The sequence below is a fragment of the Bubalus kerabau genome, chromosome 3, assembly GCF_029407905.1.
Source record: "Bubalus kerabau isolate K-KA32 ecotype Philippines breed swamp buffalo chromosome 3, PCC_UOA_SB_1v2, whole genome shotgun sequence".
NCBI lineage: Eukaryota > Metazoa > Chordata > Mammalia > Artiodactyla > Bovidae > Bubalus > Bubalus kerabau.
This window is the reverse complement of record NC_073626.1, coordinates 69,063,304-69,090,907: the sequence shown is the minus strand read 5'-3', so window position 1 is coordinate 69,090,907 and position 27,604 is coordinate 69,063,304. Positions and strand designations below refer to the sequence as shown.

The following is a 27,604-nucleotide window of genomic DNA, read 5'->3' as shown; positions in this document are numbered from 1 at the left end:
AGATCAACGACCCTGGTTTTAGATCTAGGTCCACAGACAAACATACCAGGTGGATTATCTCTTAGCATGTCACTCAAGCTCTGTGTCAGTTTCCTAATTTGTTTAAAAAAAAAAAAATACCATAGAGGGAAAAACGGTTCTTATCGACCCTTAGTGAAAATATATCTCTATATCTGCTATATTTTTGTCAAAGAAAGCTTCTATGGCATGGGTGGGAGGGGGTGGTCAGTGTTATTAGAGTGAGGGAATGGTTGAGGGCGAGAAAGGAATTAATATTTGATTGTCCTCTCAGTAACAGCAGTGCTAGGCTTCACAGACACGTGACCAGTGCAGTCGTACAGGGCTTTGCATTCGGCAGGGTCCTGTGCCTGGTTTACTCATGGTGGTCACCATTCTAAAATCCTTAATAACGTTATCTTTGATTTTGTGGTCTGTAAGTGAAGCTGGATATGAGGATGGAGACATACTTGGACCTCTGCGCTGCCTTCCCACCAGTCTGAGATGGTTTCCTAGGTCCCTCCTCGGCTCCTGCCTTCCTGGGCCCTCGCTAGCCTCCCTCTAGCTCCATCAGCAACAGTTGGGACCTCCCCCGTTAGCAGGCGTCTGGGCGCAGGCACAGAGCGCGTCTCTCCTGCCCCAGGTATTTCAGAGCGGGGCAGTGCAGGGGTTGAGGGTGGGGCAAGCCTTTTACCCACTGGGGATCCAGGTAACAAGTGCATTTCTGAGGACTTGGGTTGGAGTGTTGGGCTAGGAGGAGGGGAAGATGCCTGGCTCAACACCCAGCTCCTAAGATAGGCCTGGTGTGTGGGTTGAGCAGCTGGTAAGAGTGGCTGGGCTCCTGGCAGCTATAAGCTCCCACATGCAGGTACGCATGCGCCACGTGAAAAGTGCCAGGTGAGGCGGGGCGGGCGCGGCTGGTGGCTGCACGTTTACTCCTGCGCTTCAAGGAGCTCAAAGGAAAAATACCCGGAGAGAGAGACCAAGGAAGAAAGGTAAAAGTTTTGTGTTTTAGTATCTATAATGACACATTGTACCGGCTTTTGGAACCAGGTACCCCCATATTTTCATTAGGTACTGAGCCCTGCAAATTATTTAGCTTACTGGGTGTGTCAAGACATGCATTAGATTGTTGAAGAGGTTAGGTATAGGGAGCGTCTAGCAAAGCGTCTGGTAACGTGGTGGGTTCTGATAAACAAAAGGCTTAGGAAGGAAACTGGGCGTCTTCAAAGTACAAAAACATTAGGAGGGAAGTTTTGGAAGGGACTGCTAGTCTTGCCAGAATCGTGAGCAGAGTCCTTTCATTTTACTTTTGCTCTTCTTTCCCCATCTTGAGTACCCCTGGCTAATTCTAGGGCGTGGTTTGTTCCTTTGATCTTGAAGATTTCAAGAGCAGTCAGAGAAAAGACACTAAATCTAGCAAATCTTTTGCAGTGCTCCATCCGTGCGGTCAGCTGAGCAGTGTTTCCATACAGATTAAAAAGGTGGCTGCGAAATGTTAGAATTGAAAGGCTGCTTAAAGTGCCTTTACCCCAGCATACATTTTCCCAGGTAGATTTCTTGTTCACTGCGTGTGTTTGAACTTCAAAGTAGAACAGGGCAAGGGTGGCATGAACCTGTGAAAGGTTTAAGGCTCTCAGTAAAAGGAGGAAAAATAATAACCTTAGCCTCGGGGGGAAACCCTATTTTGTGTAGACGGTTGGATGGCATCACCGACTGAATGGACATGTGTTTGAGTAAGCTCCGGGAGTTGGTGATAGGGAAGCCTGGTGTGCTGCAGTCCATGGAGTTGCAAAGAGTCTGACACGACTGAGCGACTGAACTGAACTGAACCCAATGGCTTAACTAAAGGAGTTTACATAGCTTGTTGAGAAACATTTTCCAGATAAGCCACTGTTTTCTCTTATCTCGTTTTTACCTTTGCCACTAACCCATGAGCAGTAAACTCAGAAATCTTATGAAGTTTTACAGCTAACAAGATAATTCATGAATGTAATATGTTTGGTCTGGGGAAATCTATTTTTATTCATTGCATAGTACATAGAGTGCACTGTACTTTCTTCCAAGTAACTTTTGGAAGATATCTGGCAAAATAATTCAATATGACTAGCAGTTATTTTTTGGAGACTGGTATTGTTTTGACACGGAGAGCATTGAAAACATATGGTCTTTCATGTCTCTTGCCTTGTGCTTTCCTTAAAAATGTTTATATTTGCTTATGGTAAAATGCATTAAGTTTCATAATCCTGAACAACCTTCTGGTACACAGATTCACTTTCAAGCAGTGCAACTGGGGAAACAGAAGTTTTTACAAAAAAAGATGAGATTTTCTTATGTAGCTATGCATTTTATACAGTACAGGTGCCAATTTTGATCTTTATTTTTTTTCCCCTAATGTTCAAATTCAAAAGCAACTGTATAAATTATCTCTATGCCACCTCGCCAATAGCTTATATTCTCCATCAGTGAAAGTTTGGCTAGAATCTGTTGGCTCCAAAGTTAGGACAAAGTCTGAGCTCATGTACAGGGTTTCTACCATAGTCTCTGACCCTTGTGATTTTGATGATGAGTGTTTCCTGGGCACACTGCAGAGTGAGATGGCTTGATTGAATGGTTTTCCTTGACACAGGATGACTATAAAAAGTACATTTTGTCATATACTGTGATTGATCTATTGGGCCTTGTTTGCTAGCACTATTTCCTTTATGTCCAGAATCAGTAATCTTTCTTTTTCGCATGTGCTGTATTTAAATCACAGAAGAGGTAGTTTTGATTGTGCTCACCAACAGTGGAAATCTAAAGTAAATTTTGAAAACAACTTAATGTACATATGTTAAAAAGAGGGATTGTTTTTGGGTATATTGAAATCAAATCTGAGATTTCATGTTAGTTGGGCAAGCTTTACATTTTGATTTATTTTGTTAAGTGTTACAATTTAATAGAACACATGCCGTCTTTTTAAGCCATATAGACACTTTTACTTTGTTGGCCTTATTTTTAGTTGATGGCAAATTCAGCCTAAAACAGTAATTAGTACTAAATTTAGAACAGTCATATCATGGTGGTGATGACTTTATACCAAAGGAGAATTCTGAGACCCCACTATAAGATTGGAAAATACCTTACTGTATTCAGAGTTGAAAGTTTGCAGCTTGTCTTTTTAAAGCCCCTTTATATTCCAGCTATGTCTTAATTTCTTGATTTATTAGAATTGTGTTTCTTTTAGAGAACTTTAGCATACCAAAATAAGATTTTAAGAAATATCCCCTACCCCCAAATTTATAAAAATGCCAGTTGAAATATCAATGTAACTAATGCCCAAATGCTCATCTTATAATGAATGTGGTTTTCTAAGCACACAATTTTCCAGTACTTTGGGCCAATTTTCAACAAAAGAATTATTTAATCTTTATTTGAGGTATTAGTTTAAGGCAAAACAGCTTCACTCTTAGTACTTTGGAATTCATTCAAGAATCAAATTGTTACAAGTGATTCAATCTGTTCACTGTCTTGGGTTTTTCAGAGATTATCCACCTGTAGTAAATTGAAGAACCAAAAAAGGCTGTATTGTTAGAACATTTTCCAATTGGACCATTAAGTACTTTCTGGAGATTTCGTCTCTGAAAATGATGGGCATGGCATACACTGTTCTGTTTGTTTTGAGGAGAAGATAATAATAGCAACAAAGAGGCAATCATTAGGATGTACAGATATTCCCATATAGACAGCACATGAATTCTCAAGGTTAAAGCACTTTAAAAAGGGTTTTACTTTTTGGAAGTTACATGGGCATAGAGATGGGAGAATCAGGCCAATACTTATTAGTATGATTAAACCATTCTTACAAAGGGTCTAACTACAATAGAAACAAGTCATCCAGAGCCTGATTTAAGTGAGGTAATTAATATAATAAGCTTCAGAAGCAAGAGAAAACAAAGTGCTTCCAAATGGTTCAGTTTGATAAGTATTAAAATTAGAGGGTGCTCATCTTGGAATGGAGAAGGAAATGGCAACCCACTCCAGTGTTCTTGCCTGGAGGATCCCAGGGACAGGGGAGCCTGGTGGGCTGCCGTCTATGGGGTCGCACAGAGTCGGACACGACTGGAGCGACTTAGCAGCAGCAGCAGCAGCAGCATCTTGGAATAATTAGTAACATCACCATTTTCAGATGCTACTTTAAAGATTCCTACAAGTACTGTGGGACCTAGGTAAAGAGTACTTCTGATTATCCAGTTTCGTTATGAACATTTCATTCCCAAGGAAGAAGTAATAGAACTTGTGAAAAGTACATGCCATGAAGTCATCAGAAAGAGTATGCCTCTCTGTTTTGCAAATTCTTGATATTCTGGATGTGCTTCTTATGATCTTAATTGCCTGAAATCTGTTTGGCATGCTTTGTAATCTCTCCAAGTCAATAAAATGTTTTGTCTTTTGAACATACTTCTGTTCAGATCCAGCTAGTACAGCAGATTTCCGAGTCTGATGTTGAATGGTTTTAGTTCAGAGCTTTGCAGACTGGGAATATTTTTGTAGTGAAAGCTACAAAGAAGGGAGATTTGCCCTATAATTGTATATTCTAAAAACTGGTCAAAACTGAACAAATTTAGGTCAAATATCTGAAAGTATGTGTTTAGTTCCTCAGTTTTAGAAGTTGTAAAAATATAGTTAAAAATATTTTTTCTTACTACAAACCTCTTTTCAGTATATCAGGATGAACAGAGTTCAGCTGAAGAAGAACAATCAGTGTATCTTTTGAGGAAAAGCACTTCTGATGGATTTTGTTTATTTAGACCTGTTCCAGCAGAATGCAGGTATGAGTCTAGAAGCTAGACACTGGCCCACATAATCTGTGTGTCCTTCCTCTAAGGAGATTTGGTTAAGAGCAGTATCTGAGCCCCCAAAAGAGATTATTCCATTTCAAGGCAGTTTTGAGTTTTGGAGAAACTTTGTATCACTGCCTCTTGCTTGAATACAGGAGTTTGACAAACACAGCAAAATCCATGGAAATGCCGGTCCCTCTTGAGAAACCAGTAGGAGGCAATGGCCCTAAAACTCTGTGCAAGGAGCAACTGAAAGAGGTCCCTGGTGATTTCTCTTGACTAGTTAGAAATTCTTCAAAGTCATATCTTGTTCCTAAGAAGCAATCTCTAGGCATAGCCAGATGAGAAGCCTTGGAAGATTGGCCTTCACCTGGGGGCTCATTTTTATCGGTCATTCTGGAACCTAGTACTCGGGGAAATGAACAGAAATCAAGGTCTTCTGTGAAGTCAGACAAGACTCTTACTCATCCCAAACATACAATTTAGAGAAGCATTAAAAAAAAAAAAAGTGGACCATTTCTATAGAGTATCTTAAATTGTCAGATCTGGAAATTTCACAAAACTAGAAATTATTTAGTCTAATCCAATAACCTGCTTTTCCTATGCCTTAAGTACTGGACTGATTTAGTGGTGTAATTGCCAAGGCTTGTTTATGTGGCAGGGTGAAGTGAGTGGCCATCTGGCAAACTGCAACTTAAATTCCCATTCCCCTGCCTAATGATCAGTTGTCCTTTTGAAGATTATTTCTTTCTAATAGACCTATTAAAGAGATGCCCGTAACCCAGTATTGCACACACTTCACACATGACATCTTATGAATTCCTAAATTAACAAGTGAGATGTTTTTGCAACTTTCAGTATTTTTAGCAATCCTTTCAACTTTCAATAAAGTTTTCTCTCAAGTGACCGATTTTTACTCTGACTGGAGTATAGGTGAAAACTGTTTATCCCTTGCGTTTATTTCTGTGTCAAATATTTATATCATTCTAAGACACTAGTCACAGCTGAGTTAAACATTCTCATCTTACAGACAAGCTGTGCTTTCATTGGCTTCTATTTCCAATCCAGAGTTCAGTATCTTAGAGAAGAGAAATTGGAAATGGAGCTATATACGTACATACGTGTGTGTGTGTATTTATTTTTTAATAAGAGGAATGTTTACAAAATGCTGACTCTTTGCCAGGCCTACTCACTAGCTAGTTTTCTCTTTGGTCTGAGTACTGCTGAATTTTGAGGGGTTGAAAATACAAATGTTAACTTTACTAATACCAGGTGTCTACTGTATCTCTATGGAGAAGGCAATGGCACCCCACTCCAGTACTCTTGCCTGGAAAATCCCTTGGATGGAGGAGCCTGGTGGTCTGCAGTCCATGGGGTCACACAGAGTAGGACATGACTGAGGCAACTTAGTGACTGTGTCTCTAAATTAACCTAGTGTAAAATATTTTGGGCTTCTCAGGTGGCTCAGTGGTAAAGAATCCGCCTGCCAATGCAGGAGACGTAGGTTCAATCCCTGGGTTGGGAAGATCCCCTGGAGATGAAAATGGTAACCCACTCCGGTGTTCTTGCCTGGAACATCCCATAGACAGAAGAGCATGGTGGGCTACAGTCCATGGTGTTGCAAAGAATCAGACATTACTGAGCATACACACACAAGATATTTTGACAAAATATTTTTTAATTTCAGGAAGTACTTCACAATACAGCATGTCCTCTGTCTAATCTAATCTGTTCATCCAGAATTGCCAAATGGTTGACTTAGTCATCACTGCATTTCTAGTAGTCCTTTTAGTGACATCCGTGTCACGTGTTCTCCAGTTGTCTGTTTATTTCTTTCATTCTCACAGCTTCCATGAGCTAATGTGGCTAATTCTCAAACCAAATACATAACCATTTTTTTGGTAAGCAGTCACTGTCCATTGGGCTTCCCTTGTGGCTCAGCTGGTAAAGAATCCTCCTGTAATGCAGAAGACCCAGGGTTTGATCCCTGGGTTGGGAAGATCCCATGGAGAAGGGAAAGGTTATCCACTCCAGTATTCTGGCCTAGAGAATTCCATAGACTGTATAGTCCACGGGGTTGCAAAGAGTCGGACACGACTGAGCGATTTTCACTTCACTTCACTGTACATTACACATTTCCCCAGTTAGTCCTCTCAAGGAATGTAAGATCTAGTATTACCCTTTTTCTATAGATGATTAATCTGAGCTCTATCTGATTCCAAAACCCAAGCTATGTTGGCTTTCAGAAACCGCTGCACCTCTAGGATATTTAGCAGGCAACACAAACCCACCATACTTCAAAGCAAATGATAATCTCCCTTGGGAAAATCGGCAGCAGCTCCAGATTTTACTCAACTCTGTTTCTTTTAGTGGAACCACCATCCTAGTCTGGCCTGAGATCTCAGTGTCATTCTTAATGGCTTGCTGTTTCACCATCTCTTTTTCCAGTTCAGTAGTCTGGTCCTTTCTTTGCAGTTATCTCTGACAGGTGTCTTTCTTTCTATTGCCCCTCATGCCCCCAAACTCCAAGTGTCTTTACCTCTTACTTGAATGCTAAATTGGTCTCTAATTTAGTGTTGTTTTTTTCCCATCTCTCTTTTTCCTCTGCAATTAATTTTATTTTCCTTTTCTAGCTTAAACTTAAATCACAACTCCAATTAGTCGTTTAAATCCTCTGAATATTTCATAGCTTCGTCACTGGCTGCCAAATGAAGAACAGATGCTTCTAGCTGATATTCGGTGTCTTCCTTTATCGTTCAGTTGCTGTCATGTCTGACTCTTTGAGACCCCATTGCGGGCAGCACACCAGGCTTCCCTGTCCTGTTCTGTCTCCTGGAGTTTGCTCAAGCTCCTGTCCATAGAGTTGATGATGCCATCCAATCTTCTCATTCTCTGTTGCCCCCTTCTCCCCCTGCCCTCAATCTTTCCCAGAATCAGGGATTTTTTTTTCCCCAGTGAATCAGCTCTTCACATTAGGTGGCCAGAGTACTGGAGCTTCAGCTTCAGTCTTAGTTCTTCCAATGAATATTCAGAGTTGATTTTCTTTAGGATCAAACCAGTCTTCCTTTCTGGTGGAGATTACAAAACAAACAAACCTCAAACACCTGCCCTCGTCAGACACACATGAAGCAAGGTTTGAGCAGACCTTTCACCTTTACTACAAACAACAACCACATGCCAGCCTGGACATAACAGATGGTAGCTGACACCTGCAGAGACAACAGGAAGTCTGAGGACCTGAAGGCATCAGTAGAATTTATACCCTGTCCAGAGGTCCACGTCTGCTCTCTCCACTGACCTGTGAGAAGGCAGGCCCAATGTTGTTGCCAGAACTTTAGATTTTTTCAAGAGAAGCTAAACTCTTAGACTTTTATATGATATTCTCCCATTTTTAAAATACTGGTAGCTACTTCAAATACAGCTGGCTTTCGCTCCCTCTCCCTCTTTCTGTGTCTTTCTCTTTCTGCAGTTAGAAAATAAAGCTAAACACTGCCAGGCCAAATAAATCATCGGGTAGCTGCATTCAGTTTGTGGTCTGAAAATGTGAGTAGTATGCTTCTCTCACTCCCCTGTGTGGGCTTTATGTTCCATTCCTGACCTTTCTCCCAGCCTGACTTCTGTGGTTTTGTCTCTCTGCCTTTGTTTTTGTAGTTCTTATCTGCAGAAAAACCTCTTTTATATCCAGTCTATTGAAGCCTTATCTACTATTGCAGTCTATCTCAACTTCTGTGTCCTCCACAAAGTCTCTCCTGATCCTCTCTGCCAGACATCTTCCTTTCTTACAAACTTGAGTCATCTCTTCTGTGGTCCATTTCTTCACTCTGCCATGCATATTGGCTATTGTCACTGACCTTCTACTTGACTGGAAAATGCAAGAGGTAAGGACATCTCTGGAACCTCACAGTCTTTGTCAATAACTTCTAAATATAGCTTCAACAAATCTTATTTTGAACTTGCCAAGAATGGGAGGAAGAGTCTCTGTTTTTTGGATATTTTTGTTTCAATTTAGCATCTGCAGGTCACCTGCTTCTTATCTAAAGAAGATGGGTTCATCTTGTCCTCTTCTTTCTTGCACAGCCAAGATAGCATTTCACCATATCTATGAAAACTCACCTTTGTAACCCACAGTGTAACATGGCATCTGCTTGCTTTAAGGAGAAAAAACATCATTGTGCAGGAACATCTTCTGGTATATAGAAAATCGATCCGAGCCAGGATCCTTTCTCAGTAATAGGATCCTAGCCCACTCCTTTCTCAATAATAAGGCTTCAGATTTGCTCATTCTTGTTCTCATTTAGAGCACATGTATTCTTTCAGACCCTGTGAGGTATCACTCCATGTTCAGAATCAGTGCTCTGAACCTGAAGTTTCCCTGCTATGCTACATCAAGTTGTGGACTGCGTCTACAGACCAGCAGGCAGGCTACCACACAACCAGTGAATGACCACAGAGTACATCAGGAACTTGGTCATGCATATTTAAAAGCACTCAGCCTGAGCACATTTTTATCGATGAATAATAGGTGCTTTTACATACCTATAGCATCATACTACAGTTTAAAAACAAACCTGCTGCAGTTAGATCCTCAGCTTTCGGGTGTAGAAAAGCCTTTACAGAAGGCAGTGCTCCTGTATAATCCTGATTCTTGTGCTCTAATCAGCGTGAGGGTTTTAGTTATAGTTTAAGAAACTTTGCTCAAGCCAGGACATGCCCTAAACTATATTCTTGTGAGCAGAGTTGTAGTTCTATTTGTATTTAGCATAATACACATCAAAAACTGTTAAAAATATTCAGTGTAACAGTATTCAAGAAAACCTAAAAGAAAAATACCAATCTCCCAACCACCTAACATGTAATCATTAATTTGATTTCTTGTTTCCTTTCAGTATTTCTTCAAATCTGCAAATATATTTTAACTAGTGTCAAGCATACTTTGTGCAGTAAGCACATGTTATGAACTACAATTTGGTTTTATATTAAATGTTTTTAACCCAACAAAAATGATTCTGGTACATGCCAGTAAATTGTTGCATCTTTTAATGGAAAGTGATTTAGAGCTGTAATAGGACCTGCATGTGTATATTCTGAGGTTTTTAGTTCCTTGGGGGATTAAGAAAAAAGTCATAAAGTAACAATAACCTCACCAACCATATGTGTTTAGCCTCACACTTCAATAGCTTGTTATTTGCCAGGGCTAGAAACACAACCCTGTGATGGGTATGCACAATAGAGATTCATATAGAAACTAAAATCCTGCAAGACAGGTGCTGGCCAGTATTCATCTTTAAATGGGTTTAATGTGTATCACTTTTCACTTTCATGCATTGGAGAAGGAAATGGCAACCCACTCCAGTGTTCTTGCCTGGAGAATCCCAGGGATGGGGGAGCCTGATGGGCTGCTATCTATGGGGTCGCACAGAGTCGGACAAGACTGAAGCGACTTAGCAGCAGCAGCATGAAAAATTTCAGTCTTAAAAGATAATTGACACTGATGCCTTATCAGCCAGTCCTGAGCCCCACATGGTCCAGGTGGCATTTCCTGAGGGGATACTGGGACGTCTCTGAAGCAGAGAGGCTCACAGGGATATCTCCCTTCCCCGTTGGCTTTCAATATATTGAACAGTATTGCATTTTGTGCACTCAGTTAAGTAGGTTTATGGATTATATTTTTTAGTTAAAAAAATAACTCACAATGGGCAATTAGCTTAAAATTTCACAAAAGCAGTAGAGTGTTGAAGATAATACTGATAATAACAAGCACATTGTAACAAACATAAAAATTCTTTGGCATACTTAGTGGAGGAGAAATACATACGATGATTCATTTTAATGTATTATTAAACAGCGTTTTTCATTCTCAGTAATTCCTTTCTACAGGAATTACTGTTTTTTAAAGGCTACTGCTCCAACACAAGCTTCACTGTGATGTGGGCAGCACAGAATATCTGTCTGCCTTTATGGCCAGGAGCTTTGAGGCTGTGAGCGATGCATCTGGGGACCCCAAAGACCCTTGGATGGGGTGCAGCAGCTGCAGTGGGGACCTTGGGGATTCCATGGAGCAGGCATGGGGGACATCTACTGGGGATAGGACGGATGCTCAACCCGCTGCTGCTTCTGCTGCTAAGTCGCTTCAGTCGTGTCCGACTCTGTGCAACCCCGTAGACGGCAGCCCACCAGGCTCCCCCATCCCTGGGATTCTCCAGGCAAGAACACTGGAGTGGGTTGCCATTTCCTTCTCCAATGCATGAAAGTGAAAAGTGACAGTGAAGTCGCTCAGTCATGTCCGACTCTTAGCGACCCCATGGACTGCAGCCTACCAGGCTCCTCCGTCAATGGGGTTTTCCAGGCAAGAGTACTGGAGTGGGGTGCCACTGCCTTCTCCATCCTGTTCTCACTAGTGGTTCCCAAACTTGTCTACATCTTGGTTCCACCTGGGGAGCTTAGTCAATTTCCAGGGCTTGTGTCCCATCCCTAGTGACTGTCATTTCAGCTGATTCGAGGTGTAACCTGTGCTTTGCAATTTTGCTTTTTAAAAAATTTTTATTTTATATTGGAGTAGAGTTGATTAACAATGTTGGGTTAGTTTCAAGTGTACAACAGTGTGATTCAGTTATGCATATATCTGTTTTGTTTGCTAAATTCTTTTCCCATTTAGATTATTACAGAGCATTGAGCTGAGTTCCCTGTGCTATATAGTAGGTCCTTGTTGGTTATCTAATTTTTTCTGAGGTAATCTCTTTTTAAATTTTTAATTGGAAAATAATTGCATTACAGTGTTGTGTTGGTTTCTGCTGTGCAATTTTTAAAAGATCCCAGGTGATCCTAATTTGCAGGCAGGATTGGGAATCACTGTTTTAGAACATTTCCAGTGTTCTGTCAGCATATAAAAAACATAGCTCATCTCTGTGCCTTTTCAAACAGGAAGATCTCTTACTCCTGATGACTAATTTTGAACTACAAATATCGAAATATGTTTTGAAATTAAAATTTTTCTTTGTGTTGCAAGTAATTGTGTTCCAATATCAAACAAAAGGCAAACAGAACTGGAAATTTTTTAATAGAAACATTTCTAATAGAAGCAATGTAATCTCCTTGCTCTGGGATTTATGGCTAAAGATATTTAAGTAAATTTTTCAGTCACACCAAATCTAGTAAGACAAGTATCATCTCCACGATCATCAAGAAAAGTATTGTAGTAAATAGAAGATAAAACCTTGTCCTGATCTTTGATGAAGACTGCATATGTCTGCTCTGAAACATTTAGTGTAGTTCTGGCCAATAGACTTTAAGAAAGACAGAGCAAATCCAGAGAATAGAAAAAGGAAATCATAAACTATTGAAGCAAAGTAGATGGTGGGTAGTGGGTAAGAGGAGATCACATTTTTGAGTGAGGGAGAAAAAAAATCTAGTGTTTTGCAATCTGAAAGTCAGTGTGATCATTTATTTGAAAACCTAAAAGCCTCTTGATGAAGGTGACAGAGGAGTGTGAAAAAGTTGGGTTAAAACCCAACATTCAGAAAACAAAGATCATGGCATCTGGTCCCATTACTTCATGGGATGGGGAAACAGTGGAAACAGTGTCAGAATTTATTTTTTTGGGCTCCAAAATCACTTCAGATGGTGATTGCAGCCATGAAATTAAAAGATGTTTACTCCTTGGAAGAAAAGTTATGACCAACCTAGATAGCATATTCAAAAGCAGAGACATTACTTTGCCAACAAAGGTCCATCTAGTCAAGGCTATGGTGTTTCCTGTGGTCATGTATGGATGTGAGAGTTGGACTGTGAAGAAAGCTGATCGCTGCAAAGAATTGATGCTTTTGAACTGTGGTGTTGGAGAAGACTCTTGAGAGTCCCTTGGACTGTAAGGAGATCCAACCAGTCCATTCTGAAGGAGATCAGCCCTGGGATTTCTTTGGAGGGAATGATGCTGAAGCTGAAACTCCAGTACTTTGGCCACCTCATGTGAAGAGTTGACTCATTGGAAAAGACTCTGATGCTGGGAGGGATTGGAGGCAGGAGGAGAAGGGGATGACAGAGGATGAGATGGCTGGATGGCATCACTGACTCGATGGACGTGAGTCTGAGTGAACTCCGGAGGTTGGTGATGGACAGGGAAGGCTGGCGCGCTGCAATTCATGGGGTCGCAAAGAGTCAGACACTACTGAGCAACTGAACTGAACTGAAAACTTACTAAGGGATTCCCTTGTGGCTCAGCGGGTAAAAAATCTGCCTGCAATGTGGGAGACCTGGGTTTGATCCCTGGGCTGGGAAGATCCCCAGGAGAAGGGAAAGGCTACCCACTCCAGTATTCTGACCTGGAGAATTCCATGGACTGTATATAGTCCATGGCGTCACAAAGAGTCAGACACAAGTGAATGACTTTCACGTCTCCTTTTTTCATGACTGTCCATAGGCATCGGATGGAGAAATATCCGAATATCTTTCTTTTCTTTACTATATAACACATTAGTGCCTTGGGCAGCACATCCTTTCTCACTATTCCTGTAAGTAGAAGATACTCAGAGTAAAGATTAAAAATATCACTTCCTCAAGAGTAAACCTTTATTTTCTTTTTCCAGGTACCAATCCAACTGACTGTGCCTTATGAAGGCCTTTGAATATCGCTCTTCTCCCCGTGTTTCTAGTTCAGGCCAGGGTGTCCTTCCTGGATTACTGCAGCAGTTTCCTGGCTGGTCTTCATGCATCCTGACTTGTTCTCTTCTAGTCTATTCCCATATCAGGACACACACCACTCTGTAATCTGGTCCTCCATTTCGCTCACATTTCCCCCACCATCCAACACAGTACATGGCATGTAGAGGATAGAGAATAAATATTTCTTGTGTAAGTTGAGGAATATAGTTCTTTTCCCTCTTTCCTCCTCATTATACACCATCCAAGCTTCTCTTGAATGAGGAAGCTCTCTGGCTAAAACAGATGAGTTATGAAGCATGGCTGCAAGAACAAGCATGTGAGGAAACAGATACACATATGCTCCTCAGCTGAACTTCTTGACATCACCAATTTGGAGGTTATGATCAAATGCCGAGTCTGTTGTCATTACCTTCTAAAAGTTCTAGGAGAGAACATTTCTACTTTTCATTTCTTGAATTAGTCAATGCTGTACTATGTAGGGGGCTTCCCTGGGGGCTCAGACAGTAAAGAATCTGCCTGCAATACAGGAAACATGGGTTCCATCCCCAGTTCAGGAAGATCCCCTGGAGAAGGGAATGGCTACCCATTCCAGTATTCTTGCCTGGTTAATTCCATGGACAGAGGAGCCTGGTGGGCTACAGTCCATGGGGTTGCAAAGAGATAGACATGACTAAGCGACTATGTAGAGTGAATCATTAGCTACAGGTTTATGAATGGTTTTTGTTAGGTTGATTCTAATTTATAGCTTTATGTCTTTATATTCTGTCTTTATGTCTTTATGTTCTGTCTTTATATCTTTATATTCTATATATTAGTTAGTCTATATTAACTTTTACTTAATTGTAAATTAAATATTTCTTGTTCAATTTCCAGGAATTTGGTTGGTCACAGTAGAAATTTTAAACTTAAAATTGCCAAGTGCAGAGCATAGTGTGTCTAAAGCTGTGCTTTTCTATAACATTTTAATTTCAGTGTGGATAATCATAATTCCATAATTGCCAAAAGATCATGGCATCTGGTCCCATCACTTCATGGCAAATAGATGGAGAAACAGTGGAAACAGTGGCAGACTTTATTTTGGGGGGCTCCAAAATCACTACAGATGGTGATTGCAGCCATGAAATTAAAAGATGCTTACTCCTTGGAAGGAAAGTTATGACCAACCTAGACAGCATATTAAAAAGCCCAGACATTACTTTGGCAACAAAGATCCGTCTAGTCAAGGCTATGGTTTTTCCAGAAGTCATGTATGGATGTGAGAGTTGGACTATAAAGAAAGCTGAGCACTGAAGAATTGATGCTTTTGAAATGTGGTGTTGGAGAAGACTCTTGAGAGTCACTTGGACTGCAAGGAGATCCAGCCAGTCCATCCTAAAGGAAATCAGTCCTGAATATTCATTGGAAGGACTGATGCTGAAGCTGAAACTCCAGTATTTGGCCACCTGATGCGAAGAACTGACTCATTAGAAAAGACCCTGATCCTGGGTAAGATTGAAGGCAGGAGGATAAGGGGATGACAGGGGATGAGGTGGTTGGATGGCATCACTGATTCAATGGGCATGAGTTTGAGCAAGCTCTGGGAGTTGGTGATGGACAGGGAGGCCTGGTGTGCTGCAGTCCTTGTGGTCGCAAACAGGTGGACATGACTGAGCGACTGAACTGAATCACAATTAGATTAACAAATTTCAAAAGTTTCTTGAGTCTTTTTAAAAAGCAGTTTTGTGCATACATTTTCTGATTATTTATACAAATGGAAATGTACTTATATTTTAAAATTTGACATTATACTTTTCCTGATTTTTCCTTATCACTAGGAACATGGAGCACATGGCACGTGCAGAACTTCAGTTTAGTCACTCAGTTGTGTCCAACTCTTTGCGACTCCGTGGACTGCAGCATGCCAGGCATCCCTGTCCATCACCAACTCCCGGAGCTTGCTCAAACTCATGTCCATTGAATCAGTGATGCCATCCAACCACCTCATCTTCTGTTGTCCCCTTCTCCTCCTGCCTTCAATCTTGCCCAGCATTAAGGTCTTTTCTAATGAGTCAGTTCTTTGCATCAGGTGGCCAAATACTGGAGTTTCAGCTTTAGCATCATTCCTTCCAAAGAAATCCCAGGGCTGATCTCCTTTAGAATGGACTGGTTGGATCTCCTTGCTGTCCAAGGGACTCTCAAGAGTCTTCTCCAACACCGCAGTTCAAAAGCATCGATTCTTTGGTGCTCAGCTTTCTTCACAGTCCAACTCTCATATCCGTACATGACTTCTGGAAAAACCATAGCCTTGACTAGATGGACCTTTGTCAGCAAAGTAATTGGTAAATAGAGTAATTTGTAATCTGTAAAGCAAAGTAATTGTGCAGCAGTTGGTGACCCACACAATAAAGGTTGTTGGCAAGAAGAAAAAGGAAGGAAAATAACTTCTCTAGTTTTTTTTTCTTAATAAGTATTTGTTATTTCTGTTATCAGCTTCCCAAGCCCTTGGTGAATCGCTGAAGGCATCAGCATTAGTTTCAAAACAAATTTTGAAAAACGATATTGTGATCTGATATGCATTGTCAAGATTTTTCCTGAGATTAACTTCATTCATTTATTGTCCAGATGTATTTCTTTTGTATAAAATAATTATTCCTTTATCCCATTTTTCTATTTTTTCCTCCTTGATTTGTATGACTTTGTGCATTCTTGATACTGTCACCCTTCCATGCCTTTTGTCATTTTGTGGCTAGTTTTGCCCTTTTCTTTAAGTGTCTTTTAATTGTAATATGGTTTTAACTGTCAATATCTTTCTTTATGAATTAAGCCATTTATACATAAACATGCACACACATATTAAAACCTGATATTTAACCTGTGAGTGAAGTCGCTCAGTCGTGTCTGACTCTTTGCAACCCCATGGAATTTTCCAGGCAAGAGTACTGGAGTGGGTTGCCATTTCCTTCTCCAGGGGATCTTCCCAACCCAGGGATCGAACCTGGGTCTCCCGAATTGCAGGCAGATGCTTTACCATCTGAGTCACCAGGGAATATACATGTGAGTTATATGCATATTTCTAAGTGTTATTTTTATGATTCTAAACCTCATTATTTGAAAAGCCTATTATTTGTGGGGTGGGGGAAAACAAAACATTTATACCACATTGATTGCAAGTGATCTTCTGAGTACAGATTTGTCCACTAAAAAATAATCTTCATGTTGAATAAATAGTGCATTTTACATTTATTTATTATATGCAAAACTCCAACTACAAAGATTCTCCTGATACTTTCCTGTTTATCCCAGGCCAAAAAATTACACCTTATACACAATGACAATGTATATTCTCTCTTAGATAATATTTTATGATAATTACTTGACATTTATAGTCAGACGACTAGTGATGGATCCAAAATAGAAGAAATCACTTCATAATATCTTTTGAGTCGCATCATAAATGCCAGAACATAAAATCATAGCTAACGCTCATTGTGTGAGTACTGGCTCATTACCAGACACTGTTCTAAGCATCTCACAGGCATTAATCTAGATAGTTCTCACAACCTCTCTATGAGGTGCGCACCCCCATCCCCACTTATGTATGAGAAAACTGACAGAGGTCAAACAACTCACCCCAATTGTCCTGGAAAATACTGGAGCTGGAATCTGAATACAGGCTTACTGGGACACTTTTGAAAACAAAAGCGACTACTGCTCAAAACTCCTTGGACCATAGGTGTAACCAGGCAGGGGGTTGGTACCAACCAATCTGCGTGGCCACCTAGCCGTGAAACATCTTCCAAGGATTTTTATCCCTTTGGACACATAATCTTTGTGGGTCTTGGCATCCTTTAATATGTGAACATAGCTAGTCCTTTGCCTTTTTGCTTTGAGGAGTCATTCACACCTTGAGGCCCCAACACCCAGCAAGACCCAGCATCTGGAGTCCTGCCAGAGTGGGCCTCGTGGATTCCTTGCTCTGGCTTCTCCGTGACGGCCTGGACCTCAGCCAGAGGTGCCTCCATGCTAAATCTGTGCGTCATAAGGATTGGTCCTCGCACTGTGACCTCTTTTAGATAGAAATAAAAATGACACATCTAGGCCTTCATGCTGTGTAAGAGGAAGGAAATAAATACTGGGTTTTTGAAATATAGCTCAAGAGTGAGAGAGCAGTGAAGCTGAGACCATAGGGCTTCCAAGGCCTAATTTGGCGTTTCTGCTGATTTATCGTCCTATATATTGTTGCTTTATCATCCTATGTATTGTTGCTGTGTAGAAAAATCTGTGACAGGGCACAATTCAGCATCAGTCTTCTTAAAGCATCCTGAAAAGCGACCGTCATTTACTACTATTGTTGTATAAAGATAAATTAAGGTTTCTCTTTCTTTGTCTCTTTCTTATTTAATTGGGCTCATTTCAAGGTCAGGTATTGTATATATTTTAAAATTTTCTATATATTATTATACTTTGACACATTAAAAAAAATAAACGTTCTGGCTGTGGAGAAATGGCCCCTTCTGAGGCAAGCTAAGTCTTAGAAATAGCAGAGGCTCCAGTGCAACCATGCCTTTGTTATGTAAGTGAAAGTTGCCCAGTCATGTCCAACTCTTTGAGACCCCATGGACTATACAGTCCATGGAGTTCTCCAGGTCAGAATACTGGAGTGGGTAGCCATTCTCTTCTCCAGGGATCTTCTCAACCCAGAGGTCAAGCCCCACTGGTCTCCCATGTTGCTGAGCCACCAGGGAAGCCCTCACCAGTTAGAGCAGCACCTCCTCTATCTGGTCCATACACGACAGGTACAATATGCCTCTACTTTCCTCATCCCAAGGCCAGGTGCCAGGCAACTAGAGGACCATCCCTACTAGTCCAAGGCCCTTTGAAATAATTCAAATTAGCCAATCCTGACCCTTTACCTGTCCTATCTTGTTTTCCCCACATTGATAAAGATGGAGGCCCAAACTTTCTTCCTCCTGTCTTCTGCCTGTGACCACCTGGGTGATCTTCCACGTGGCCCTGCTGTGCCTCCTCCCAAGACCTGTGAGTGTAATGAACTTTGTCTTTCTGAATCTCTCCTCGGTCCTGCTCTTATGGCTACCCCTGCCCTTACGGCCAATCAGCAAAGTGCTCTGGGCGTCACTCTGTAACCAGCAGCAGCAGTGCCCTTCTGAGACATTTGCTCATCTGACTGTCAGCTGCTCCACCTGTCCCCGACTTACAGCTCCTCGGCTGCCTGAATGCTGTGGTCTGAGGATGAGAACAGGCAACTGTGCCTTAACGAGAACAATGGTGCTGCATCAAAGCCGCACTTCACTCTTAGAGCTGGTCCTGACTCGAGTGCTTTTCATTCATAGAGAAGCACTGCAACTGAAATGGGAAACTTGAAAACATTTTATTGACTTAATAGGTTTCTTGGTTGTATTTTTTGATGAAGGGCTTTTATTGACTCAACAATATTAGCCTTGTTGAATAAAGCATCTACACAGATGAGAAAAATCTGATCATTATCTTGTAATGAGCTATGAGTGATTTTTTTTTTTTTTTTGCATTCCCTTATCGGCTTCATACAGAAGCCAGTAGATTTGCTTTGATATTTGACTTAATTTCCCTTAGCCATGTCCAGAAACAGAAGCTCTTAAACTGAGCCACAGCCATTAATCATACAACAGGTGATTACTAAATGTGGAAGGAACAATAAAGGGAGTCACTGGTTATTTTTAGACTGTGATGTGATCCTTATTTTATCATGTTTTTCTGAATATTGGCATGCTTAAAATTCAAATGGGAAAATGGTTTTTCCATTGTACAATAGAGTGAAAAGTCATAGGTCAAGTTTATCTTAAAGCTACTTAACAGTTTGGTTTTACTAATAAGTAATATATTTTTAATATGTTATCAAGAATGGTAAATAATTTGGGGAGAACACCTTCCCTTATATTTTCATTTCATGGAGTCTTGGCTATTCAGGATGGTATTCCAAAACTTTCATGTTTGTTGTAAATTATAAAATTATTTGATTATTCACTTGAGGTATTCAAGAGATTACTTAGATATTCTTTTTCTGTTTTTTTTGTTTGTTTATTTTTCGTAATTTTTTAAATGTAATTCAAATTAAATTCTATTCATCTAAAAAAGGCATTTGGGAATTTCAAGAACTGCAAGTGAGGTAAAAAGCCACATTTATTAGCCCAAGGAGGTCACTATAAAGCTCAGATGTAAAATCAGTTTCTCACAACACACAAAGGGTAGAGCTCCCTTTGGTTTGTGGCAGCCGTCAGGAAACGGTGATGTATTGTTCTTCGGCACTAAGTTGCTTCACTACCAGCAGGTTTTAGTTAACGTTATTATGATAGTGAAAGACCCTAAAGAAGGCTCCCTCTTTCGCTCAGTTAAGGCTCCTTCCTAATAACCTACAGCTGTGTGAACACCGTCAGCTGTGGGAGTTTCTGATGGCATGTTGAAAGTGTTGGAATGTCACTCCATGGGGTTCTTGTGGGCTTCCTTTGACGACTCATATTCCGTCAGGCCAGCTGTCAATGGCCCATTTCTCAGCTGGGCTGATGACTTGAAAAGCTACTCTCTAGTCTTTGTTGCTATTAAAAAGCTCGGAGCTGTTTGCAGTGCGTAAAAGATGGAGAGACACTCCTGTTGAATTAAAGCAGCCAAGGTTCTGAATAGGACAGTCTCCTGAACTCTCTGTAAACTTTTTTTTTTAAACATACTAAAGTCCACTTGGTTGGGGAGAAACAGAGTAACTTGGAGAGAAATTATTACTGTTTCAATTGCATGAAAATGTAACCACACATTTGCAAAAGAGGACCCAAATGCAGCCCTGGGCACAGATTTAAGAAGTGATCTTATTTTGTTGGCTTGTAATGGATGTATTAACTTTAAAACTTGTTTGCTGAAGAAAAGCAAAGAACATAAAAAGGTAATGTCAGTTTTACTGTAAAACTTTAATTTAGAAAGAATTAATGGGATCATTATGTCTTTCATTTGGGAAAACAAAGAGGGACATTATTGACAGAGCATAAAACCTGCAAACTATATATAAAAATAAATAGAATTTAAGGGGGACAAGAGGTAAATATACAAAGCCTAAATCTGTAAAGAGGTTCAAGTTTTATTATTTTTTACTCTTTTATTTAGGATCAGTCTTACAGTGTCTGAACAAAATAATGTGTTTATGTTTATATGTTACCCTTTGTTGATTTTTAGACATTTTTGTTGGGGGGGGGAGATTATTTTGTTTTAAAAAGATAGGTAAGAAGGAGACAGTTTCTAGGGAAAAGAATTTCAAATGATTGCCTTCCTATCTTTTGACTTGCCTTTAAACATTCATTTAATTTCTCTGTGTTTCTGTTTACCTGTTTTCACAGAAAGCAAGAAAACACCAAGTTAATTCCAGGATATAAGGAATGTCTTTATAAATACTTATACTTTCCCAATAGTCCTAAAGTCTATATACAAGTGATGTTGTAACAGAAAAGGATAATAATGATTATTCCTATTTCATTAGGTTAGAGTAGAAATGTTCCTGCATTGCCAGGATCAATTAAAGCATGTTTCTGTAGAAGCTCAAAGCTAAAGGCTCTAAAGAACGTCAGTGGAACTTCATTTACCCAAAATTAATGGGTCCCGGTGCAGTTGGAATTCCAAGAAAAGGGGTATCGTTGTGTGATCCTCACCTCTCTAATTACACAGCTATTTTGATTTTGATTTAACACTATCCTCACGTTTTCTGAGTTTGTGTATATCGTGACGGCCATTTATTACTGTCCACACACCCACTACTTCATCTTTCTTCATACATTTCATGTCTTCATCAGGAAGACATGTTTTGTAGGCAACTTTTCTATTATGTCTTGCAAACAAATCTCAATAGTTGGCCCCTTAAGTCTTTTCTTACATAGTGTAAGAAATGTAAGAATTATTCCTTGATGCTTCCTTGGAAAGCAAGGGCAAGTGCGGAAATAAAGTGCTTTATTCACTTAAACTGTTTTCTACAATGTGTTAACTTACTTAAGATACATCTTAGAAAATAGGATGCTGAGAATTGCCAAAATTAGAAGAGTGAACATTTGAAATGTGGAGGGTTTATTAAATATTGGCAAACAAGTACTTAGGTGTAAAATATAGAGATTGTATATATAACCCAGTAAGTAATCTTGTTGCTTAAATACTTCAACCAGGATTGTTATCAAGCCTATTTGTGGTTTTATTTCACAAAACATGAAGAAAAAGAAAGATAAAGAAAAAGCACAAGATAAAAATTGCAAAGATGTCAAGCACAATAAGTGATTACTTTTTATATGATGGTACTGGGTCTGTTTTATCTGCATTTGGAGTAAAATTATGGCAGAGTCAGTGAGCACCTCCCTCCCACCCAGATATTCCCTTTCATGTTCTTACCGAGGACACGCAGGAAGGGAGCTTCTCGCTTATTTAGATACACCTTAATCAGTGAGTTAAGTTATAAAAATTAGGCCCTGTGTGGAAACTGAGAAGATGAAGAATAGGAACATTATTTCCCAATAAAAAGTAAAAAATGAGAGGGCGCTAGAACAATTAGACATCCACAGGCAAAAAAGTAAATCGAAACCCAAGTCTTTCTTACACACTCACCAAAACTGACTCAGAACAGATCCTTGACCTAAATGTAAAAGGTAAAACTAGAAAATAACATCAGAAAGAAGTCTAAATGACCTGGGGCATGACAGTGACTTTAGATATAACATCAAGGTACCATCCATGAAAAACATATTTGATAAACTGGCCTTGATTAAAACTAAAATCCTACTCTATGAAGGACAATGTCAAGAGAATGAAAAGATGTTACATATCACATGTCATTGGGAAATTGCGAATTAAAGAACAATAAGATGTTAGAATGGTCACAATCCCAAGCATTGACAACATCAAAACCTGCGGAGGACAAAGAGCAACAGAAACTCTCATTCATTGCTGCTGCTGCTGCTGCTGCTAAGTTGCTTCAGTTGTGTCTGACTCTGTGCGACCCCATAGATGGTAGCCCACCAGGCCCCTCCATCCCTGGGATTTTCCAGACAAGAACACTGGAGTGGGTTGCCATTTCCTTCTCCAATGCATGAAAGTGAAAAGTGAAAGTGAAGTCGCTCAGTCGTGTCCAACTCCTAGTGAGCCCATGGACTGCAGCCCACCAGGCCCCTCTGTCCATGGGATTTTCCAGGCAAGAGTACTGGAGTGGGGTGCCATTGCCTTCTCCGTCATTCATTGCTAGTGGAATGCAAAATACCGGGTTGGTTAAAAGTTTTCGTTTTTCTGTTACATCTTATTAAAAACCTGAATGAACTTATTGACAACCCAATATCAGCCACTTTGAAAGATGGCTTGACAGTTTTTTACAAAGCTAAACACTCTTACCATCTGAGCTATCAATTGTGTTCCTTGGGATTTACTTAAAGAATGGAAAACATGTCTACAGAGAACCTGTTCAGGGATGTTTATAGCATCTTTATTCATAACGACCCCAACCTGGAAGCAACCAAGGTGTCCTTCAGTAGGTGAATGAATAAATAAACTGTGGTACCTCCAGAGAATGCTTTGTCACTCAGCAACTAAAAAGAAATAAACTATTAAGTCATGAAAAGACATGGAAAGACTTTAAATTAGCATCACTGACTGAAAGAAACCAAACTGAAAAGGCTACATACTGTATGATTCCAACTATATGACATTCTGGAAAAGGCAAAACTATGGGGATAGGGGGCAGGAGGAGAAGGGGACGACAGAGGATGAGATGGCTGGATGGCATCACTGACGCGATGGATGTGAGTCTGAGTGAACTCCGGGAGTTGGTGATGGACAGGGAGGCCTGGCCTGCTGCGATTCATGGGCTTGCAAAGAGTCGGACACGACTGAGCAACTCAGCTGAACTGATGGAGACCAAGATCAGTGTTGCTGGGGGTTAAGGGAAGAGAAGGATAAACAGGCAGAGTACTCAGGACTTTTAGTGCAGTCAAATTATTCTGTGTGATACTATAGTGGTGGATATGTGTCATTAAATATTTGTCAACATTTATATAATATGCAACACCAAGAGTGAACACTAATGAAAACTTCGGATTTGGGGGTAGATAATGATGTGTCAATTTAGGTTCATCAATTTTAACAAGTATCCCCCTGTGGTGCCTGGATGTTGCTGGTGGACGAGATTGTGCATGTGTTGGGGGCAGGGGGTATGTGGGAACTCTCTGTACTTTCTGCTTAATTTTGCTGTGAAATTATAACTGTGCCAAAAAATTAAGTGCATTTAAATGGCTGAGGACATTTAAAGACTAGGACTGATATTTTATCCCAAGATACCTCAAGCAGCTGCAAGCTGCTGTACATCTCCCTCTGTGGCCACAGACCTTCGATGGAGGCAATGCTGCGTGTCCTTGAGCTTAGTTGTAATCTGGGGGAGTGAAGAACTTGGGGTGGTAGCAGCAGAGAAGCATGGCAAAAGCTCAGAAGAAAAATCAGGGCGTGGGGTGAATTCCTGTCAGAGAAGCAGCTGCCAGGTGGCTGGTTCTGGAGGGAGCCAACTCACCTTTCCCCTAGAGAGATATGCTAAGGAAGATAAACGTTGGGTGGGGCTGCACGTGGGGGCTGGATGATATCTCACATCTGCTTTCATCCCTGTGCAAAGAAACTTATTTTATTTTGCATTTTTGGTTCTTCTTTTGGGGTATGTAGGGGATAAAATAGTGAAGAAATGAGTGTTAAGCACAGAATAGATACTGTTTAAAGTTGTAAGTAAATGGAGAAAAAATGAAAGAGGCAAACTAAACACGAGATGGATAAGAATAAAGGTGTTGAATATAAATATTACATGAAAGTAGTTCATTAATTTTCCATTTTTAAAAGTACCATGGCAAGTTTATAAGGAAACATAAAAATGAGCATATTTTAAGCTGATGTTTATGGGTACATGAAGAAATAAAGAATATTGAGGGAAATGGAAATTTTTTTTTTTTTTTAATTCTACACTGCAACATAAGGACATCTCATAGTTCAGTCAACTAGAAGGGAGATAAAATAGTGTCCAGGCATTTCTTAATTGGAAATTTCTTTTTCTCAGCCCAAAAAGAAATTTTCCATCTGTTCGAGCATCTGCTTACTGTAGTTCAAGAATTTCTCCAGTTTAACGAGTAGGTGTGGCAAGGGTGACATCTGGGAGTTTTTGTGAGGGCGCACAAAAGAGTTGAGGTGGCTGGTAACTGGTTTCATGAGCTTTCCACACATTCCTTACATATACACAGAATTAACATAGTTGATCACATGACATGTTTAAATAAACTTTCTTAAAAAGAAGCGTTAAACTGATGCAATGCTGGAATTGTGCATTTTTTAACCTGTTACCGTGAGAAGAGCAGAAAGTGGTTTGCCCAGTTGCAGGCCATAGGAGGACTTAGGAGATGTGACTTCTTGGTCTGTTGGCAAGGCCTACCCCTTTGAAGCTTTCAGAAAGTTGCCTCCTTTCTAAAACCACCACAAGGTTGTAAAGTAACTATCCTCCAATTAAAATTAATTTTTTTTTTTTAAAAGAAAGTTGCCTCATTTTTCTTTGTCTCAATTTGTCCGCTGGTTAAAATGCAAGTTTAAATACCAGTGTATTCTGAATACACTGGAATGTTGAGGAAGAAAATATGGTAGGGATACAGTTGCTATAGAGGAATGTCTGTGTTCCTCCTCGTATTTCTGTGTTGAAGCCCTAATGCCCAGTGTGATGGTATTAACAGGTGGGGCCTTGAGAAGTGCTTAAGCCACGAGGGTGGAGTCCTCATTAGTGGGCTCAGCGCCTTATGAAAGTGGCTCCAGAGAGATCCCTCCCTCTCCTGCTGTGTGAGGACACAGGCTATGAGCTAGGAGGCAGGCCTTCACCATAACACAACCACGCTGGCGCCTTCTAGCCTCCAAAACTAGAAGAAGGAAATTTCCATGATTTTGAAGTTACCCAGTCCATCACATTTTGTTATAGCAGTCTGAAGGGATTAAGAGAACAGTCTGTGAATGTGCATGAAGATCATTATAGTTGAGTCTTCTCCTACCTCTTATGTTTACTTAGAAACTTTGGATTCTGAAATTTTGTAATTTCTCATTTTCATTTGAGGGGAAAAAAACCATGGCCTTAAAAAATTTAGAACTTCTGAATATGTCTTGAATATATAAATTTTTCTACCTTTTAAAAGCTGGAAAAGTTATCTTGTTAAATTATTTCCGGTTTGTCTTTATAGCTGTATAAGGTCACCACATTTTCATCGTGCTCTTCAGTGAGTGTCAGGCGCCTAGTAAAGCAGATGATTTTGTGCAGTCATTCTCTATCTTTCCTGTTTGGAAGGAAAAGACGCGCGAGTACTCGTTTAGTTGGTAATCTGCATGTGCTCAAAGCAATGATCTCTTTCCCTTCTGAATTTAACGTATATTCCAGTTCAGCTTTTGTTTGAATGGATTTTCTGTGGTCTCACAGTACAGGACATCTGGCTGTGGTCATCAGGGGTGGCTCCAGGTGACCTGAGGGTTCTGTGTTCCTGGCCAGTCAGCTAGTCTTCAGATCATGACTAGAACTCATGAGAGTTCTAGTCTTTTCAGTTTGAAAAGGTCTTGGTCTCAGCTCACTCAGAATTATTCTGTGTAAAAGGGACCTTTCCTGTCTGCATTCTTTTCTTTTAATTTGATTGGAATTCTAAGGAAGTGAGATGATGGGTGAGAAAGGCTAGAAACTGAGGAATTTTGATGCAAAACCTGCCTGATGTTATGTAAGGTAAATAGTAGTCGGGAGTTAATATTTCCTTTAATTACTATGCCAAAGCACATCTTTTCTCTCACAAGAAGCACATATTTTCTCTCAACATACTCCAAGAATCAAATAGTATGAGAGATTTGACCTCTTAAGTGATCCTTTGTATTTTGCTGAATTGCTGCTGCTGCTAAGTTGCTTCAGTCGTGTCTGACTCTGTGCGACCCCATAGACGGCAGCCCACCAGGCTCCGCCGTCCACAGGATTCTCCAGGCAAGAACACTGGAGTGGGTTGCCATTTCCTTCTCCAATGCATGAAAGTGAAAAGTGAAAGTGAAGTCGCTCAGTCCTGTCCGACTTAGGTGCTTAGCGACCCCGTAGACTGCAGCCCACCAGGCTCCTCCGTCCATGGGATTTTCCAGGCAAGAGTACTGGAGTGGGGTGCCATTGCCTTCTCCGGTTGAATTGCTAGAATCTTGTATTTGCTATTCTATTATCTATGTCTATATCTGTACCTATAATGTTAAGAAAATTAACAGAGTCAAAAATTGAGAAAGAATGAGTATATTACTGTGGAATATATGAAAAGGTGCTCAGCCTAAAATGAATTAGGGAAACAAGAGCACAATGAGATACCATTTTTACATACAACAGGCTGGAGAAAATTAAACAGTCTAGCAATATACCAAGTATTGGTGTGGATGTAGATAACTGAATTTCTTATTCATTGCTGGTAGGAATATAAATAGGTTCAACTGCTTTAGACTATAATTTGGCATTATCTTGTGAACTAGAGCATTTGTAAACCACTTGACTCGGTATTTCTGCCCCCTTATGTATGTGTGTGAACAGGTGTCTGTAACAGCCGTCTCCACACCTGGAGACAGCCCAGCTGCGGGCCGTGAACGGAGCAGTGATAGTGTCGTGAACCAAGGACAATGATTCTGCCCAACTGTGTGCATCCAAAGCAAGACTAAAGTAAGAAGGACCAAGAGGAGCACCTAATACAGCATCTAATGCTGAGAACGTATAGAATCATTTCTTGACTAGATGAATGATAAAAGCCATTCATTTGGGGGACTATATGAGCCTTCAGGTATTGACTGGTGAATGTTTAAAGAGCCCCTCCCTTTTATCCTGTTTCTGATGAAGCCACAGATACTTACTAAGAGCCCCTTTACCAACTATTTTTACATCACTTAATGATTCTGTATTATATCCGTTTGTATTTTAATGAGTAAATTTTTCACTCTGCCCTTTTTGTTACTAAAACCAGCTTATGAACTTCTGGAGGGCAAAGGCCACATTCTGAATTTCATTTTTCTTTTCTTACAGAACTACATGGAGTAGGTAATCAGTAATTGCTTAGTAGTGAAACAAACTTCTACTCAAA

The 27,604-nt window shown here is 40.2% G+C and overlaps 2 long non-coding RNA genes across 4 annotated transcripts; both read left to right on the top strand.

The window, feature by feature from the left end:
- On the top strand, positions 1-27,604 carry LOC129646193 (uncharacterized). Of its 3 annotated transcripts, XR_008711744.1 has the most exons (4): positions 8-992; positions 1,432-1,548; positions 4,700-4,808; positions 27,064-27,604. It is a non-coding gene; the product is annotated as an uncharacterized LOC129646193 (long non-coding RNA). The 3 variants fall into 3 exon arrangements; XR_008711743.1 differs by lacking the exon at positions 1,432-1,548 and having other exon boundaries at positions 43-992; XR_008711742.1 differs by lacking the exons at positions 1,432-1,548; positions 4,700-4,808 and having other exon boundaries at positions 1-992.
- LOC129646194 (uncharacterized) lies at positions 19,115-22,499 on the top strand. Its single transcript, XR_008711745.1, has 2 exons — positions 19,115-20,382; positions 21,644-22,499. It is a non-coding gene; the product is annotated as an uncharacterized LOC129646194 (long non-coding RNA).